Below are 6,345 nucleotides of genomic sequence, written 5' to 3'. Positions count from 1 at the left end.
GTTGTGGAGAGGGGTCCCGGGATCGTGTGTGTATGAGCATGGGAGTCTGCAGGGGATTTGGTCATCTGAATCAGGAGCATCCGCAGTGGCTGTTTCACCTTTAATCCCAGAAAAGCCCAGGGCTGTCTCAGAGACCAGAGGCTGGCACTGGTGTCTGCGAGACAGGCCCTGCATTTCAAACCCAGTGTGTAAAGGCTAATCAGAGAGTCAGGAGCCAGCACCGACACTTTCTTTTCCTCGGTCGGCTTGCCACCCTGCGGGACACAGCGCCCGCCGAGGCGCCAACGCGGGTGCGAGGAGAAAGGAGTTCAAGTCTGCTGGTGTCAACAGGAAGCCCTTTTGTTGGCGTCTTTGAATTCTTTGTTCTCCCTTCTTTCAAGTCCAGCCGAGAGCGGGCGGAGTGGCTGCCATCTCCCAGGGTGACCAGCCTCTGAATGTCCAGGCTCCTTTCCTGGCGGCTGACCAGCCTGCCCGCCCCATGGTCCCTCCTGACCCTTTCTGGGTGTCAGGGGCCCTGAACCCCGAAGCAGGGTGCAGGCGGGGACCTGGGGCAGGAACACGAGGTGGCCTCCTGCCCCCTCCACCTCCCCCCTCCCCCAGAGGGAATCAGGCTGCCGTCCTCAGGGTGGTGCCAACAGCTGGGCTGGGTGGCAGTGCCCGGCTGCTGCTCCTGATGCACACGTCTCATCCTCCCTCACCCCACCCCAGCATCTGCGCACAGTAGGTGCTCGTCGGGACTCTAAGTACTCGAGGGGTTCTGGCTCCAGCAGATGTTTACTTGAAGGGCCCCAGGGGATCACAGATGCTTCCAGGGAGGGTGTGAGTGTGTGTCCCCTTGGCGGTGGCTGTCTGTTCCTCGTGGCCCACCATCCGCCTCCCTCACTCTGTGCACCATCTTCCTGGACCCAGAGCCCAGCCCAGAGCCGCCCTGTGGCTGGCCTTCCTGACTGGAACAGAGGGCGGGCCAGAGGCAGGCGGGAAGAGGGGCCTGGCCTGGGCCCACACCTGCGTTTCAGGAGGGGAGGCAGCACAGCACACACTGTGTCCAGAACCGTCTGAGGAAGGGCCTGCTCACTCGGAGCTGCACGGCAGGTGGCAGGGCCAGCTCAGGTCCAAACTCCCAGCCCATCTGTCACAGGGCTGATAGTGGCCCCTCTGGCAACCTCAGGAGCCCCCCCTCCCTGGCTTAACCCCCACCCAGCCCCCCGCCATGGCACTCTTCCATTTTGTTTTCCATCTTCCTGCTCATGCCTGTGATTTCCACGGATCTTAGCACCTCAGACCATTTCCTGAAAAAGCTGCACTTTGGGGAGCTGTGCACGTTTTCCTTCTGAGAAAGGCAGTGTTGGGGAGGACCATCGAGCTTGCCACAAAGCAGCAGCAGCCCCAGGCCCCTGCCCCAGCTCTTCCTCTCCCGCTGTAAAGTGCCCTGGTGCCCCGGGAAGGGAGCTTTTAGAGGCACGTTCCCCTCGCCCAGCCCACACATTTCCTGCGTTTCCTAAAACGTCCCACCAGGAAGTCCTAACCTCAGAGAGCAAAATAAACCGCTCTCTCCCAGACGGCCCTCGCTCCCGGCCGGCCGCAGAGCGCATCTGCGACTCCCACACCCTGGGTCCTGGGTCACCACCGAGCTGCCCTGACCGAACCCACCTCGTTCCCAGCACCAGAGGGGTGCTTCTCTTGGCTGAGAGGCCTTTGTCGGGGGACGGGTTTTAAGGGTTGACTTGAAGACATTCTGGGAAATAAGACCAAATTCAACTTGAAATAAGTGGAGCCCTGGTCGGTATGCAGTGAGGTGGGGCCTCCTCACTCCCCACAAACCTGGGACCCAGAGCAGCCAGGGGGGTGGTCAGGACTCTCAGTGCCCCAGGGTTTTGCAGGGTCCTGGGGGTGGGAAAAGATGGGAGGCCTGGGTCCTTGCAGGTGGGCCCTGTGTCAGGAGTAACGAACACCACCCATCAACCCACATTCTGACCTTTTTGTCATGTTTTTCTTTCTTTCTTTTATATATATTTCTATTGATTTCAGAAAGGAAGGGAGAAGGAGAGAGGGATAGAAACATCCCACACTGGGGATCGAGCCTGCAACCTGGGCATGTGCCCTGACCAGGAATCAAACCATGACCTCCTGGTTCTTAGTTCGAGGCTTAGCCACTGAGCCACGCCAGTCAGGCTTTGCCACATTTCTTCAATTTAGGCCTGACAAGAAGCCATCATCCGTGAGGGGTAACAGGTGATCATGTCAGAACCTGTTCACCCCTTCCTGGAAGCCCACAAGTTAGTGTCTCCCACACACTCCCACACCCCCTTCACAGTCAGGAAGCAGGTTCTGCGAGTTTCAGTCACTCTAAGCAAAGGGCCCACAAGGGAGAGGCCACACGCACTAACTCTTGGCCTGTTCCCTGCTCCCGGTTTGGGCCCCACTCAGCTCCATGAATATCTCATGCCACCTCCTCCACTCTGCAAATCTCCAGACTCAGCAGCCAACATGCAGATCCTGAGCCCAGGAACCTGGCACTCCCTGAGCACCTGAGTGAGGCTTATCACCAGTGCCCCTAATTTCAACAACAGATCCATGATTTACAGGTCTCCACGTGGGTAAAACTTCTCGGCTAATTTGCTGCAGGCAGGCTCAGGACTGAAACAGCCGTTCTTTATTGGACAGCTGCTTGGGGCACAAGCCCAGAAGCGATAGGTCTGCCAGAGCTGCGATCCAGGGGCAAGCCCCCTCTTCCGAGGTCTGCTGATGCCAGCCGGCTGTTAGTTCTTATGCTTCCGCACCTTCAGTTCATGAAGCACAGCAGTCATGTCGACAGGCACGGTGGGCAGTGGTGAAAAGGCCAGACGTGTTCTCCAAAGACATGTTCTAACATGCTCTTGCCGTTGAGTGTTAGCTTTTAAAAATATTAAACTTATTCCTATTTGCTTAGGGTCCCATCCATTTTAACAGAATGTTAAAATGTTGAAACAAGCACTGAACTGATGCCAACCTCTTACAGAGAGAGCTGAAGGGCTCTCTGCTCAGGAAGGGCCATGATGGGGACCCCCCACCCCCTCATCAACAGAGCACTCTGGACCTTAACCCCTCTCCTGGCCTGCCTCGCTCTCCTGGCCCCAGCCTCCTGGAGCAGAAACCCGCCCTGCATAGGCCCAGACTCAGGCTCTGCAGCAGATTAGCTGGGAAGATTACCCATGTGCAGAGACCTGTAAACCATGGCTCTGCTGGTTGAAATTAGAGGTATTGGTGGTAAGCCTCATGCAGGTGCTCAGAGAGTCCAGGTTTCTGGGCCTGGGACCTACATGTTAAGGAAGGTAGCATCCAGGCCAAGAGAAACATCCTACGTGATGCTCAGATGCTGCCACCCATCACACCACGTTTTCTCAGCTGTTAATTAAATGCTTCCTGTGATGGGAACCTCATTACATCCTTCAGCTGGTAGGAAGTCCTGCTTTGGCTTCTTAAATCAACTCAGTGACTATCAACAAGCCTTTTTTAAAAAAGAGGGAAAACAAAACAATAAAACAAGAAAGACATCCATGCATGTCATACTCGCAGATGCTGGCTGCTCCTCGTGAACAGACCTATCATCGGGGTGCTCAGGCAGCTACGGCAGCCAAGCTCCTACCGTCCTGGGCACTGCCCTCCACAGCCTGGGGAGCTCTGCACCTTCCAGCAGCACCCGCTGCCCAGGGAGGTCCTGCCAGGGCTCTTGTGGGGCTCCTCACATCAGGAAACTGGGAAGGGATGCTTGCGTGGAGGTATTGCCGTGTGAGCTGACAGGGAACTTCGGGCTGTTGCTAAAGCTTGAACCCCCCCCCCCCCCCCCGCCTCCCCTTCTCTGACACGCTGAAGGCAGTGTCTGACTCTGGGCCCGGTGTCCCCAGCCACGTCTTCACCATTTATACCAGCATCGCAAGAGGCTGTTGATCGGTTTTTAAATTTGGAGGCCTTGGCTGGTGGTCTTCTGAACACAACCAGTCTTCACTAAACAGTCTGCATTTAAAAAATAAAATAAATAAAAGGAACTATGTCACTTGGTGAGCCAACAGTGAGCAGTGGGACTTCTGCATCGCTTTCCCTGCAGGTGTCCTTGACTTTGTTCATCTTTTTATCTGACCATGTCCTCCCAGCGACCCTCTCCGGGGGGTCTCACTTGACAATCTGCCTACCGTGAAGAGACTGACCTCAGGCCCCATCCAGCCACACTGAATTTCTGAAGTGCCTCTTGGCACTCTGCTTACAAAAAACGATTCTAACCAAATTTTTATTAAGGAGAACACAGTGAAAAGAGTTTCTGGCAGCCAATAGATGTACAGAAAGCCAGGCAGGAACAGCCAAGCCCAAGTCCAACGCACAGGACATGGGGCTGCCTGGCACCCCCATCTCTTCCTCCCGCTGATTACTGGGGCCCCAGCTCTAAATCAGACCCCACATTCTGGTAGCCACCATGTGACTCTTCACCAAGCTGTCTAAATGGAACTATTCCTAACAGCCCACTCCTGGAGAGCACTGGCCCTTGGAAACCAATCCCAGGGAGCATGCTGCACCTTAGATAAGAAGGCATTTTTCCTCACGTGACCTAGGATTTCAACTTGTGCCACGGGCTTTGCTCATAGTGATGCAATTTAAGGAAAAATTACACTTCAGTCCGGCTTTGTTGCAGTGGTTAGTTTATAGAAGGATTTGCACTTGATCTTGATTCGGGGCATTAAAGGGTTTGTCCTTGCAGCGATGGCTGTGAACTTGCTCATTAACTTGGAGGAGTGTGTGCTGGCACCCTGGCCTGTCCCAGTGGGTCCCTCCTGCGCGTGCTGGCGCCGGACCACCTGGCTCCCGCCCAGAGCGCTGTCCACCGCAGGGCCAGCTCCCCAGGCAACGAGGCCCCAGGACCCGGGGGGGGGGGGGGGGGGACCCGGGGAGACGGGGGGGGGGGGGGGGGAGGACAGGGGGACCCGGTGGGGACAGGGGGACCCGGGGAGACAGGGGGGGCGAGGACAGGAGGACCCGGGGGGACAGGGGGACCCGGGGAGACGGGGGGCGGGGGGGAGGACCGGGGGACTCGGGGGGGGGGGGGGAGGACAGGGGGACTTGTGGGGGGGGGACAGAGGGACCCAGGGAGACAGGGGGGGCGAGGACAGGACCCGGGGAGACGGGGGGGGGGAGGACAGGGGGACAGGGAAGGGGGGAGGACAGGGGGACCAGAGGGGGGGGGACGGGGGGACCGGAGGGGGGGGACAGGGACAGAAGGACCCAGGGAGATGGGGAAGGGGGGAGGACAGGGGGACCCGGGGGGGGGGAACAGGGGGACCCGGGGGGACGGGGACAGGGGGACCTGGGGAGACGGGGAAGGGGGGGAGGACAGGGGGACCCCGGGGGGGGGGGGACAGGGGGACCCGGGGAGATGGGGGGGGCAAGGGGACCGGGGGGGGGGACAGGAGGACCCAGGGAGACGGGGAAGGGGGGAGGACGGGGGGACCGGGGGGGGGGGGGGACGGGGACAGGAGGACCTGGGGAGACGGGAAGGGGGGAGGACAGGGGGACCCGGGGGGACGGGATCAGGGGGACCCGGGGAGACGGGGAAGGGGGGGAGGACAGGGGACCCCGGGGGGGGGGACAGGGGGACCCGGGGAGATGGGGGGGGCAAGGGGACCGGGGGGGGGGGGACAGGAGGACCCAGGGAGACGGGGAAGGGGGGAGGACGGGGGGACCGGGGGGGGGGGACGGGGACAGGAGGACCTGGGGAGACGGGAAGGGGGGAGGACAGGGGGACCCGGGGGGACGGGATCAGGGGGACCCGGGGAGACGGGGAAGGGGGGGAGAACAGGGGGACCGGAGGGGTGGGGGGAGGGGGACCCGGGGGACGGGGATGGGGGGGAGTGGGGGAGGCACCGCAGGGCGCGGGGCGGCGTGGGAGGGAGGGCATTAACCGCAGAGCGCCTTTCTTGGCTCCCCTTCCCTTCGCCCCGCCTGTGGGTGCCCCACTCCGGTGAGACAAGTTACCGGCCTCCTCACCACCGCACCCCCTTTCCCCCGAGGACACCCGCCCCGCCCGCCAAGGTTCGGATTTTAGGTCGTAACCATCCGTAAGCGTGCGCCTCCCTCACCACCCACGTGCTTCGGTGACCCCTGAACCCCCGAGGCCTTGGGCGGCGGCAGCCCCTCCGGTGAGGGCGGGCTCCGGGGGCCCAGGGACGGATGAGCGCGGAGCCCGGGCACCAGGGGCCCCACCGCCAAAGCCCGACCGCCGGCTCTCCGCTGCTCTGGGCCACGCCCCCACACGACGCCCGCCGCCTGATTGGCGTCTCTCTGCGCCTCTAGGAGGTGACTCTACCGCGGCCCCGCCTC

The sequence above is a fragment of the Pipistrellus kuhlii genome, unplaced genomic scaffold (genome assembly GCF_014108245.1).
Source record: "Pipistrellus kuhlii isolate mPipKuh1 unplaced genomic scaffold, mPipKuh1.p scaffold_m20_p_44, whole genome shotgun sequence".
Classification (NCBI taxonomy): domain Eukaryota; kingdom Metazoa; phylum Chordata; class Mammalia; order Chiroptera; family Vespertilionidae; genus Pipistrellus; species Pipistrellus kuhlii.
Note: the sequence above shows the minus strand (reverse complement) of the source record.